We start from the raw sequence: 12,419 nt of genomic DNA, 5'->3' as shown, positions 1-12,419 counted from the left end.
ATATTCACTTAAAATATAGACTAATGAAAAAAAACTAACATGAGTTTGTAGAAGGCAAATTATGTCTGAGAAATTGAGTTAGTAGGAGATGATCTAAAGGGGTAGATCTACGTTTTCAAGTGTGCAGAAATGTAAAGAGGCTGAAGATGTGTAAAATGTTGAAACTTCATGAGGCTATCATTAATGTTTAAGTCTCATTATTAAATTACTAATAGTTCAGATTGTTATAGATATTTGGTGTAAATTGACTTCAAAACATTGCACTATAAGAACTGTTGTTCTCCAATTGAGATGGCTTGAGTAGATAAAATGAAAAACAGGGAATGTGGACTTTTTGACGTAAGCACATTAAAAAGCAGATACCCTAAGGTCCTTCTCTCATGTTTGTAATGTAGCCTTCACTGAAGTTTTCCATTTTCAAATAGGACTACCATCTCCATTTGACCATTATTTAATTTTACCAACTTGCTTAGAGCAGTACAAAACATATTTGCAAAGAAATTCAATGACATAAATTTTTGCTTGCCTTCAATAGTAATGTATCCTTTTCTTACATTCATAACTGATGAAGACCAGATAGAAATGATGCATGGCTTTCTGAATATAGGGATACAGTTAGCTTGGTCAAACAACATAATTACAGAAATGAAATACATTGGTAACTTCAAGTTGCAATAAATATAGGTCAAAGCAGTAAAAAAGACAGTGACTGTGTACACAAGAGAAGAGATTAATATGAATTTCTAAGACAGACAGCTGGAACATAAAGTTCATTAACTATTCCCTTGTTTACAGCCATAATATTTGAAATGCAGAATGTATCATTTGAAGATCCTTTAAGGGATTGAGTGCATTGCAGTGCTCTTTCTAAAGGCTCCCTTTAATCTGATGTACATTTTGATTCAGCAGATGATGAAAAGGAATATGTTTCACAAGTTACCTGCCTGTGTTTTTTTTGCATTCAAACGGTGCCAATTTCATTGCTCACTAAGATTTGAGAAGAAAGAAACAAGATCTGAATGATTTGCAAAGCATCACCTTTTACCCTTTTCAACGTGGATAAAAGACCATCCAAAATTAGGGTAAAACAGTAATTTAAAACAGATTAACAGATCAAGACATTACCTGCAGGCTTTCATTCCTGGCTTGATCACTAAAGTCCTGACCAAGAATTTTGATGAAATTTGTTTTCAGTTCTTCTATACACTGGAGCTCTAATTAGTTGCCCATTAGCAAAGCTGTAGATGTGCCTTAGTTTGCTGAATTAGTAGAAAGATATAGGTGAAAGCTGTTATATCCTCAACTTGTTAAATCAAGGCTGTGTCAAAACAACTCCAGTGCTGTTTGTGTGCAAGTGAAATAATTGCTCCCTATGTACTTGTCCTTTTTGGAAATGTGTCGGAGGTACATAGTCAAGCATGACAAGAGAGAATACATTACAGGATGTTCTAAAAGCACCTGTGGGAGCCCAGAGTTCTCTGATGTTCTGAATTCAAAAGACTAATGGCATCTGCATTATGCAGATGGAATTGGTTTTGCATAAACTGTCAAGCCTGCATTTTTAGCATTTTTATCCTGATGCAGAAAAATGCCATAATTCAAAACAAAAAAACATTTGCTATGATTCCTAATAATGAGACATATAAATTTACCTCAAAATGCCTCATTTTGAGATTTCTGTAACTTTTATGCTTATTATAATAAATAAGAACAATATGTTTAACTGCCATTGATAATTTGCATCTTTTTTTTTTAAAACATCATCCACATTTAATTTTGAGCACTCGGTGTGTTGTGATAATGTAAGATGATTATTATTTAACATTGAAGGTGTTAAATAATAGTATAGTTTATAATTGTGTAATTAGGTCATTTTTCTGATATGCAAATTGCTCTGTCCTCTCATTTTGTGTGATTTGCTGTAAGGAGGGGTATTTGAATTAGGTAGTATAGATTTCTGCGTCCTGCCTACCATTTCAGTCTTTCTGCTTTGACCACTAGAAGGTGCAATGGTGAAATGTCTTGTGTTCTTTTTGATGTAACCTCTATTCTTTTGATACAGTAACTTGCTATCATCCAGGATTATATTAGCAATTCAAATAGATTTACCAATTTTCTCTCTTGTGATAGCTAATAAATATCCATATGGGACCACATTAAGGGATTTTCTGAACCTTATCTGTTGTCGAGGATTGATTTTGCAATTGTTACACACTGGAATCAAAAAGGTCATTTTGAACCTTGCCATTTCAACACTATTGAGTGAAGTGAATCATCTGTCCTTTGTCAATCCTGTACTATTTTTGTTCCACTGATTTTAGAATACAGAGATGTTGAATATAATGGTTACAAGGATATGTATGAGGGAATTGAATAAGGAATTTCAGAGGACAGGAGTTTAGTGGCTGAACAGTCACCTGTACTGGTATGCATTGATCTGGAATCATGTACAGAGTTCTCTTGTCACTAACTTCAGTGTGATCTGTAGAAAATGTTAGAGTTAGCATAACTTCAGTTGTTTACATCTCAAACTGTTCAAATCACTGCAATTTTGTAACCAATTGAATCCATCAATCCATTGAATGGACTTGTAGTGCTATTTCTGTGAGCAAAGCAACAACATGTTGCGTAAGAGTGTTGAAGATGCTACATTTTCGATTAGATCTTATGCTGTTCAAATTGCGTGAAAAACACTTTTCATCCACCTTGCATGCTGACCACATGTAAGAGAGTTGAGATAAAGATTTATATAAATAACTAGCAACTAAGAAGTGAAACATGTAAGAAAGTGTATTTCAAAAGTAAATGTCTGCTCTGAAAAAGTTATTTATTTAAATGGATCTAAAAAGGTTTGGAGACATGCATTGTTCAAAAGCTCAGAGCTATTTTTAAGAAGCCCATTTGCTTTCAGTTGGTTTCAGAAATGCAGTAATGGTTATAAGAACATTCTTTTTCATGTTTATTATTACAGAATTTATTGGCTTAAGGGATCATTTAGATTTTTATACTGCTGTTGTATTATAATTCTGGTGGCAGCTGGAGAGTGACAAATGTAGTCAGGAGATCAGTGTTATGGTGAGGACTGTGGTTTGCACACTGTTTTACCAGGATACTATGCTGTTCCAGCTTACTCCATTGCACTCTTGCACATTTTTAATATTTTGAGAGTTTACGCATAAGCCTCTAGTTCTTTATATATTTTTATTTAAACCAAAACTTAATAAATTTATGGAATGCCAAGAAGGATCACTTTTTAAAAAACTTATTCATGGATAAGGGTGTTGTCCAGCATTTATTGCCAATCCCTAAATTCCCAGAGGGCAGGTTAAAAAGTCAACCGCATTGCTCTGGGTCTGGAGTGAGACTGGTGAACGAAACAGCTTTTTTCTGACAATTGACAGAATCCAGGGGTTCTTAATTTGAATTCCATCATTTGCCATAGCATCAGTTGAACCCAGGTCCCCAGAAGATTACCAAAAGAGAAAATTCTGGAAAATCTCAGCAGGTCTGGCAGCATCTGTAAGGAGAGAAAAGAGCTGACGTTTCGAGTCGAACTGACCCTTTGTCAAAGCTGAAGTCTTTTCCCCAGAAGATTACTTGCATCTCTGGATTAACAGTCCATCTATAATACCACTAGGCCGTTGCCTCCATTATAAATCTAGCTTCACACTGCACTGAAATAATAATTATGTATGAACCACAGAAGTGCAATGTGTAGTATCTGTATGATACATCTGAGATAAATCTGGAATTATTTTATGATTTATGCATTTATGTCCAATCAAAATCTTTCTGCAAAGACGCAAAAGTGGCTGCAGAACCATTACCTAAAGTGTTAATATTCTTCTTCCACTGATTTTAATAAACATAATGTTTGTGGGATTCCTTCTCTACCTTGCTGCAGAATGCATCTGGGATGTTTTACGGTATCTTGCTGTTAATTAAAATAAAATACTACATGAATTTGCACAGATTTAAAGAGCCTCCAGCTGCAGCACTGAGACAGAGCGAAGCTTAAAATGTTGACAAGCCAGGCATTGAAGAAGTCTCCACAATGACGAGGGACATAAAGGAATTAATTTGTGATGAGTATTAATCAACTCATGGGGCCAACGTGAGATGTCTGTTAAGGATAAACTCTTGGGAGATGAGGCAATCAGGTTTATTCAGAGGCTTGATGAAGATGTAAGAGATATTACCCTTGGGTTTCCTAGGTGCAAAAATGTAGCAGGGAATGGAGGGATAAAAATCTTTGAATAAATGAATTGCAAGTATAGATATTGGCAGGAAGTTTTGTACTTGAAAATTTTTGAGAAAGTTAATACCCAACAACAAGTAAGCTAACTCTTGAAAGGGAAAAGACTATGGTTTCTTAATCTATTCCAATTTTAGGAGTGAGATTCAGTGAAGGAATCTGCTTCAACTGCTATCTATGAATAAAACAACTTAATAACTGCCAGCTGGCTTTATCTTGTTCAATCAAGAATTTTTCAGTGTCTAGCTATCACCAAAAAAAATACTTCCCTGTTTGGTTCTCCTGTTTGCCTTAGGGAACACAATATAGACAAAAAGTATGCTTGTGTCTATTTCTACAACTTATTGATCCCTGAGATTAAGTGCTAACCTGTCACCAGGGGAAGTATGATATAACTTATTTGAATTTTCTGCTACATTCAACACCTCCTGAGCAACAGTTCTCTACCCACCAGTTCAACAGTGCTTCTCCCTGGCTCACTCAACAACTCACTTTCCCATCAACACAGCAACTCTTAGCTTGCCCTCCCCTCCTACAACATTCCTCCCTGTTCCCAACAATTCCACCTTCCCCTCAACAATTCTACACCAATTCTTAGTAGATTGGATTCCCTATAGTGTGGAAACAGGCCGCTCAGCCCAACAAGTCCACACCGACCCTCCGAAGAGTAAACCACCCAGTCCCATTTCCCTCTCACTAATGCACCTAATACAATGGGCAATTTAACATGGCCAATTCACCTGACCTGCACATCTTTGGACTGTGGGAGGAAAACGGAGCACCCAGAGGAAACCCACACAGACACTGGGAGAATGTACAAACTCCACACAGACAGTCACCTGAGGCTGGAATCGAACCTGGGACCCTGATGCTGTGAGGCAGCATTGAGCCACCTTGCTGCCCCAATTTTCAATGTTGAAGTGAGATCACAATGCAAAACATTTGGGAAGCAGAGCTAAGAGGAAAAAGCAGAAGAAACCATCATGGAGAATAAAAGAATAACAGAAGTATTACCCAAATGTTTAGCATCTACCTTCATGGTAGAAGGCACAGCTTATACAAAAAAATTTCAAGGAACTTAAAGGAACATTTGTAAAGGAAAGCAATTAATGAGACCAAAAATCAATAAACCCCCTGAACCTAATGGCGTGCATTCTAATGTTTTAAAAGAGATGGTAGCTTTAGAGAAAATGAATACATTGAGCTTGAAAAGTTTTGTATGGTCAAGGATGATACCCATGGATGTCATGGACTGGTGGCTAGGAGTTGCATGTACAGGTGTGGTCCCCTTATGTTAGGAAGAATGTATTTTTCTTCAAGAGTATGCCAAATAATTTACTAGACATATTAATTCCTGGGTTGAGAGGGTGGTCCTATGAGGAGAAACTAATTGAATTGACCTCTATTTTGTAAGGGATTGGATAACAAAATAGATACAAGTTCTGAGCTGTGTTTGCAATGTGGAAGCAGGATGGGTGTGATATTTGTTATCAATGTGCTATTTGGTATGTGCTATTTGCAGTGTTGCTGCTGAATTGCACAGAACAATTTGAATGGAAGAGAACTGTTGGTCACAGAAAATTGGTTGAAGCCAGTGGAGGCTGATTGAAGTCCAATAGGTAACCCATTGTGGAACTGGAAGAAGTCTTTGTAAAAGTTATGAATCTTTGAAATCCTCTATTGCAGTTGGCTGTGAATGTTCAGTTTCAGAACATATTCAAGACTAAGATTGATAGTGAAAAAAATCTTCTGGAGAAAGACAGGAAAGTAAAGCTCAACCATGATACTCAACTCAATGGGTTAAGTGGCCTATTAATTGTTATGGTTTATGCCTTGGAGATTGAATACAGTTCCTGTTGGAGATAGAATGTATCCATGTTTTAAAATGTCTGCTGTCTCATGCTCCCAGCAGCTTGGCTATATTTTAATTTCTCTTCACCATTAACCAAATTGAAGCTCAATTAATCGCACGCATCTAACATATGCCAGACACATACAATAAACTAAGGAACAACTGAACACACTAATACTCTTTTTATTTAATGTTCAAAATGTATGGTTTAAATGTACAATGCTACTATGGCGTGTCGTAGTCGAAATTTCAGTTGCGCTGCTCTTTAAAAATAGCGCTGGTGAAATCAATGTCATTGCATCAGTATGATTCTGGTTATATCACCACAGATTAGTGTTTTCACAATTAGAGTGATAATTCTTCATGTAAATCAATAGTGAATTTCTTTTTGTTCACTTAAGTATGATGCATTGTACTTCCCAATATTAAACAGAACAAATTTGTTAAATTATCTTTTAAACATAGATTTTGTTATAGAAGCACAGAAACTGCATGAAGTATTATTTATTCAAACGGGTAGTATTGGTACAACTTGGCTGTGGGGTTTTGTGTTGAATGCACCAAATCTTTGTGGATTTTTCATGTAACCATACTATAATGTGAATTCTTTCCAGATAGCATAGAGCAAAGCATTGCTTAGAAAACAAATTATTTTCGATTTAGTTTTAAAAGGTGGTTAAAATCTACTATAGTGGTGACGCAGTACATTATTGCTTAGACACAACATGAAACAAAATGATTTAGGGCAGATTTTATCTCATTACTCCCAGCACAGTGTATTTCTTTTTTTATATATGTCAGCTATTTGGGGGAAACAAACACTTTGGAGATTACACGCCTCCTTGCAGGGAAAGAGAGAAACAAATGGAGATGGTATATGGTAGTGGGAGAGCTACATAGAGGAGAATATCTCTAAACACTATTTAAGTTAACGCCTACAGCTTTATAAGTTTACTTCAGAAAACTACTTGGCTTTAAGGATAAAAATATTTTTTTATGGATGTCTGACATGTGTCAAACTGAGTTCATCTTTCCCTTCTGCTTGATGCAGAAGAGAAATCAATGAAGCTGCATGCTGGAATTAAATCTGGTTCAAAGCAAACAGGTTAGGTGTAAAATCAGGCACATCTACCTTGTGTGTATTTGTGGGTTTCTAGATATTTTTGCTTTTCCTCCCAATCTAAGAAGTACATGTGTCTGCAGCCACCCACATCATGATTTTACACCAGATTGGTTTTACTTGGTTTCAGGTTATTTGCATCCTGACAAAAAAAGATAGAGATTTGAACCCTTTAGGCATCTGTAGTGCACTGAATGTCAGTTTGATTTGCTTTGACTAGGGAGCCACTCATCCCTCATGTAGGCATTATTGAACACAGTACAATTGACTTTGCAATTATTAGATACCATTGAAAAAATCTGAATAAATATTGAACCAAATAGCTCACTATCCTAAAGAAATTAAACATTCTGTTAACAATTGATGAAGACGATTGATATCATATTATTGGAAATACAAAATGAACCAAAAGTATGATTTTGTGATAACTGTTGTGTCTCAATAAATTGCAGTATTTCTTCTGCCTTCAATTAGATTGATTAACATGTATTGCCTTAGTAAATGTATTGCATGCTGTTCATTGTTCACATCTCGCTGTAATAAAGCCAATTCTATCTGATGATCTGAGATAATTTACTGATAAATGACAATGCAATGTGGACTCCAGTGATAAGATAGGGCTCACAACATATGTGGCTGGTCAGTTAGTTAATTAAAACTATTCAGATTTGCTTCAATAAATGTCTGATGCACCCTCTTAAGAACAACATTAATATCTGTCTTTTTCTATCTATTAATGAGTGTAAATGTGTCACATGCATAGTTTGTTGTATAATTGGTGTGTATATTTTTGGTGAATAATAGCTTTTAGAACGCAGCTTTACCATCAAATATGTCAGCAAAAGGAGCTCAGTAATTAGCTGAGTAACTATCCACTAATTTGTCAGATTTTCACTTTTCTCTGCTAATGTTCACTTCGCAATTTGCCAATTTAATAATTCTAACAATCTTTCGGTTAAAAGTTTTTGAGAAATAAGAAGCTCTCGTGACAATGAGAATCTGAGTTTCAATAACTGAAACTTCAGTACTGTCAAACTCAGATTACCTATCCCTCCATTTATTTCAGATTAGATTACTTACAGTGTGGAAACAGGCCCTTCGGCCCAACAAGTCCACACCGACCCTCCACCCACCCAGACCCATTCCCCTACATTTATCCCTTCACCTAACACTACGGGCAATTTAGCACGGCCAATTCACCTAACCTGCACATTTTTGGACTGTGGGAGGAAACCGGAGCACCCGGAGGAAACCCACGCAGGACGGGGAGAATGTGCAAACTCCACACAGTCAGTCGCCTGAGGCGGGAATTGAACCTGGGTCTCTGGCACTGTGAGGCAGCAGTGCTAACCACTGTGCCACCATCTTGCTTGAAGACTCAGTAACACTCACTATTTTGATGAGCTTTCGAGATTCTTTTGTGTTCGTTTTTGTGCTGTCAGAATCAGCATTCAGTGAACATTATAACATTACAAGGACAAACAGTTCCAAAGGGGTTGATACATTTGTGTCCTATTTCCAATTGATGCATTTGTCTATTCCAACATATTAGTTACACTCAAGACTGTTGAGGAATAAAGTCAGGGGATCTTACAAGGTTTTAAATATGTCATTCAAAATAGTCAGAGGTCATTTGAAGAGTAGATCTGTGGTCACAGTCAGTTGCAGAAGAAGACAACTTAGAGTGCCATGTTGAAATTAACTACTAAACCATACTGCTCAAAAGGCAAAGGAACTATACTAGAACTGTGTAGTTGGGAAACACAGTAAGAAGTCAAGTGAGATTAACTGGCTCTGTACTGTTGGAATTGTTGAAATTCAGATGAAATTCCAGAAGTAAGTAGGCAGCTACGTATTGGAGTGAAGACACCAGCAAGTGGGAGTTGTGTGGTCTTGTAAGCCATGTCATTAATAGTTCAATGCATCTGAGTGAGGGTGAAGGAAGCCCACAAACCCACTCTGCACAACTGAGCCAGAATAGAGCTCAGAAAACAAACCCAAGGGTAGTGCTGGTTTGGTGAAGCTCGTTATTTGTGAAAAGCAGCAGTTGTGTCTGTGAGGAAGTGTTGGAGGACAGTTTTCCAGAACATAGTTGCAAATAAAAGGAAAATAAACCACCAGAATGTTAAAGTGTTGAGGCAGTCCTGGATGGAGTAGCTCTTAAGAACATTAAGGCAAGTTTATACAAAATGCAAAATCATAATGGCTGTGAAGTTTAAATGATCCCCTATGTCAGTCATGTCAGGGGTTGGGAGTAATCACTGAGAAAACCATGGGGTCTGTTTTGATTGCATTTGCTATTTGAGTGGTGACCAACCATTACTTGTCAGTTACTGGTATTTGAAAATGTGTTGCTGGAAAAGCGCAGCAGGTCAGGCAGCATCCAGAGAACAGGAGAATCGACGTTTCGGGCATAAGCCCTTCTTCAGGAACTGGTATTTGCCATGTGTTAAGTTTACGATGTCAGAATATCCATTTTTGCACAATTGAAGCCTTTTTTTTCAATAAAGAATCTTTGCGTATTTAAATTTTATTTGTAATTATCTTGTTATTCTTTGACTGAAGAAACATGTTTCTAATGCTAAACCAGATATAGTTTAAAACTTACAGGATTTAACCATTCTACTTACATTTAAGGTTTGTTATGACCCAGTGGAGGAGTGAGACTTGAAATGAATCAAGACACCCTTCTAACCTTGGATGGAACAGAACTCATTAAGTTTAATAAGGAACTAAAACACATTCTGGCCCTAATTTTATATTTAGAATATTGTCTCTTCAACTGCTGATAAAACTTGTCATGTATTTTGTTTTTTTTTATTTTTGTGTTGTACCATTCCTAATGTTTGTATTTCATTTGCAAGTGTTTTAAAATATTACAATTTATACCATTTTAGTCACTGCACTGGTGTGAGAAACTGTCACGTTGAAACTTTGCAGACAAGGGGTGACTTACCTGTTTTTGTATTGATTTTTATAATGCTTCAAAAACATTCATCTCCTTGCTGAAATATATTTAAAATAAATGATTTAATGAAGAACCAGAATGCATTTTTCATTTCAGTTCATTTTGAATGGGCCACAAGTGACTGTTGTGTGACTACTTGTGTATTCGGGTGGTATATTGGCACGGCAGTTAGCAATGCTGCCTTACAACGCCAGGGACCCAGGTTCAATTCCAGCCTCAGCAGACTGTGCAAACTCCACACAGGCATTCTTCGTGTCTGGGTTTCCTCTGAGTGTTCCAGTTTTCTCCCACAGTCCAAAGATGGGCAAGTTAGGTGGGCCAGCCATGGAGAATGCAGTGTTACAGGGCTAATGGGTTGAAAGGTTATAGTGGACAGGCAATGGAGCTGAGGCTAATATGAATTCAGAGCTGAAAATGTGTTGCTGGAAAAGCGCAGCAGGTCAGGCAGCATCCAAGGAGCAGGAGAATCGACGTTTCGGGCATAAGCCCTTCTTCAGTAAGATTCAGCAACACATTTTCAGCTCTGATCTCCAGCATCTGCAGTCCTCACTTTCTTCTCCAATATGAATTCAGCCCTGATCATATCAAACTGCAGTTTAATTGCCTGCTCCTGTTCCTACAACTTATGTTCTTATGGGTGGGGTGGGGGATCTGGGTGGGATGCTCTTCGGAGTGGCATGCAGACTCGATGGGCTGAATGGCCTGCTTCCACGCTGCAGGGATTTTATGATTCTATGACTTCATTGCATTCCAGTAGTTGTGTGTTTCAGAGATAGGCATCACCCACATCCTATTTCACCGCTAGATGGATAACTGCTCCTCGTCCACAGTCTTCACCTGTGTCTGTACCTAGCTGCTTGTGCACACCACCATCCCCACTCCAATAACTCCAACAGTTCAGGTAGAAATATTGGTAGAAAATACATCCCATTCAAAACAGAAAAGTTATCCAAGTTTGTACCTAAGATGGTGCTGTGTGTTGGCAACATTGTACACTTTTCACTGTACTCCTGTTTTTAGTAACTTGAATACACATGACAATAAATCTAATTCTAAGATGATAGTTTGATGACTGTGCCTATGTATAATATCTTGAGCAGGGTCATCAACAGATCATGGACTGTTTTCCAAAAAGGGTTAATGATGACACAATAAACAGCTTAATGAAGCCTCAGCAACTCCAGCAGCCATCACCAAATTCTATCTGTACCTCCACCCACTGTAACTGTCAATGATACAACGTTGAAGGCGAGGTGGTGGTGGGGGGGAGGGCGGTAATTTTATCTCTGCCAGAAGAACAATCTTGGTGCACGTGGACAGTGAGATTATGAAAATAATTTTCAGAGCAAATTCAATATTTACCTGTTTATGCACGAAGGTATCAAATGTACAAAAAACTTGTGTAATACCATTTTTTTTATATCCAATGAAGAATGGGTTACCTACTCCAAACATATTAAATATTGGGACTGGTGATGCATTTAGAACTTTGTGCATGAAATTGTAGAACAAATTCACTATACTTTAAACAGTGGAAATATTTGGAATTAAAGCACTTATCATTAGAGTTCACTCTGATGGTGTTGGCATGTAATGTGTATGACTGACAATAAAATCCGTAAGAATGTAAGTAGGAGCAGGACTAGGCAATTAAACCACTCAAGCCTGTACTGTTGTTTGATATGATCAGGGCTGATCTCATATTGACCTCAACTCAACTTCCTATTCAGCCCATTACTTTCAACCCATTACTAATTTAAAAATCTGTCTATTTCCTCCCTGAATCTATTCAAAGTGCTGGCATCCACCACACTCTGGGGTAGTGATTCCACAAGTTCATGACCCTTTGAGAGAAATAATTTCTCCTCATCTCTATTTTAAATCTGCTACCCCTTATCCTAAAACTATGGTCGCTCATTCTAGATTTCCCCACATGAAGAAATATCCTCTCTATGTCTACTTTGTCAATCCCCTTTAGCATCTTAATATGCCTCCATTAGATCTCCTCTCATCTTTTCTAAATTTCAGACAGTATAGGCCTAAACTGCGCAATCACTCTTCATAAGACAAATCTTTGGAATCAATCTAGTGAATCTCCTCTGAACTGTCTCCAAAGTTACGACAATCCTCCTCATTAAGGTGACCAAATTGTATGCAATACTCCAGGTGTGGTCTCACTAATGCTTTGGACAGTTGCAACAACACTTCCCTTTTTTTTTACTCT

The 12,419-nt window shown here is 37.3% G+C and overlaps 1 protein-coding gene across 1 annotated transcript in view; it reads left to right on the top strand.

Annotated features, from left to right (window-relative positions):
- LOC122558401 overlaps window positions 1-12,419 on the top strand; it is a 389,098-nt gene that overhangs the window by 44,436 nt on the left and 332,243 nt on the right. The window lies entirely within an intron of this gene.

This window comes from Chiloscyllium plagiosum, chromosome 17 (assembly GCF_004010195.1).
Source record: "Chiloscyllium plagiosum isolate BGI_BamShark_2017 chromosome 17, ASM401019v2, whole genome shotgun sequence".
Lineage (NCBI taxonomy): Eukaryota > Metazoa > Chordata > Chondrichthyes > Orectolobiformes > Hemiscylliidae > Chiloscyllium > Chiloscyllium plagiosum.
The sequence above is the reverse complement of the archived record's forward strand: the minus strand, read 5'-3'. Positions and strand labels throughout refer to the sequence as shown.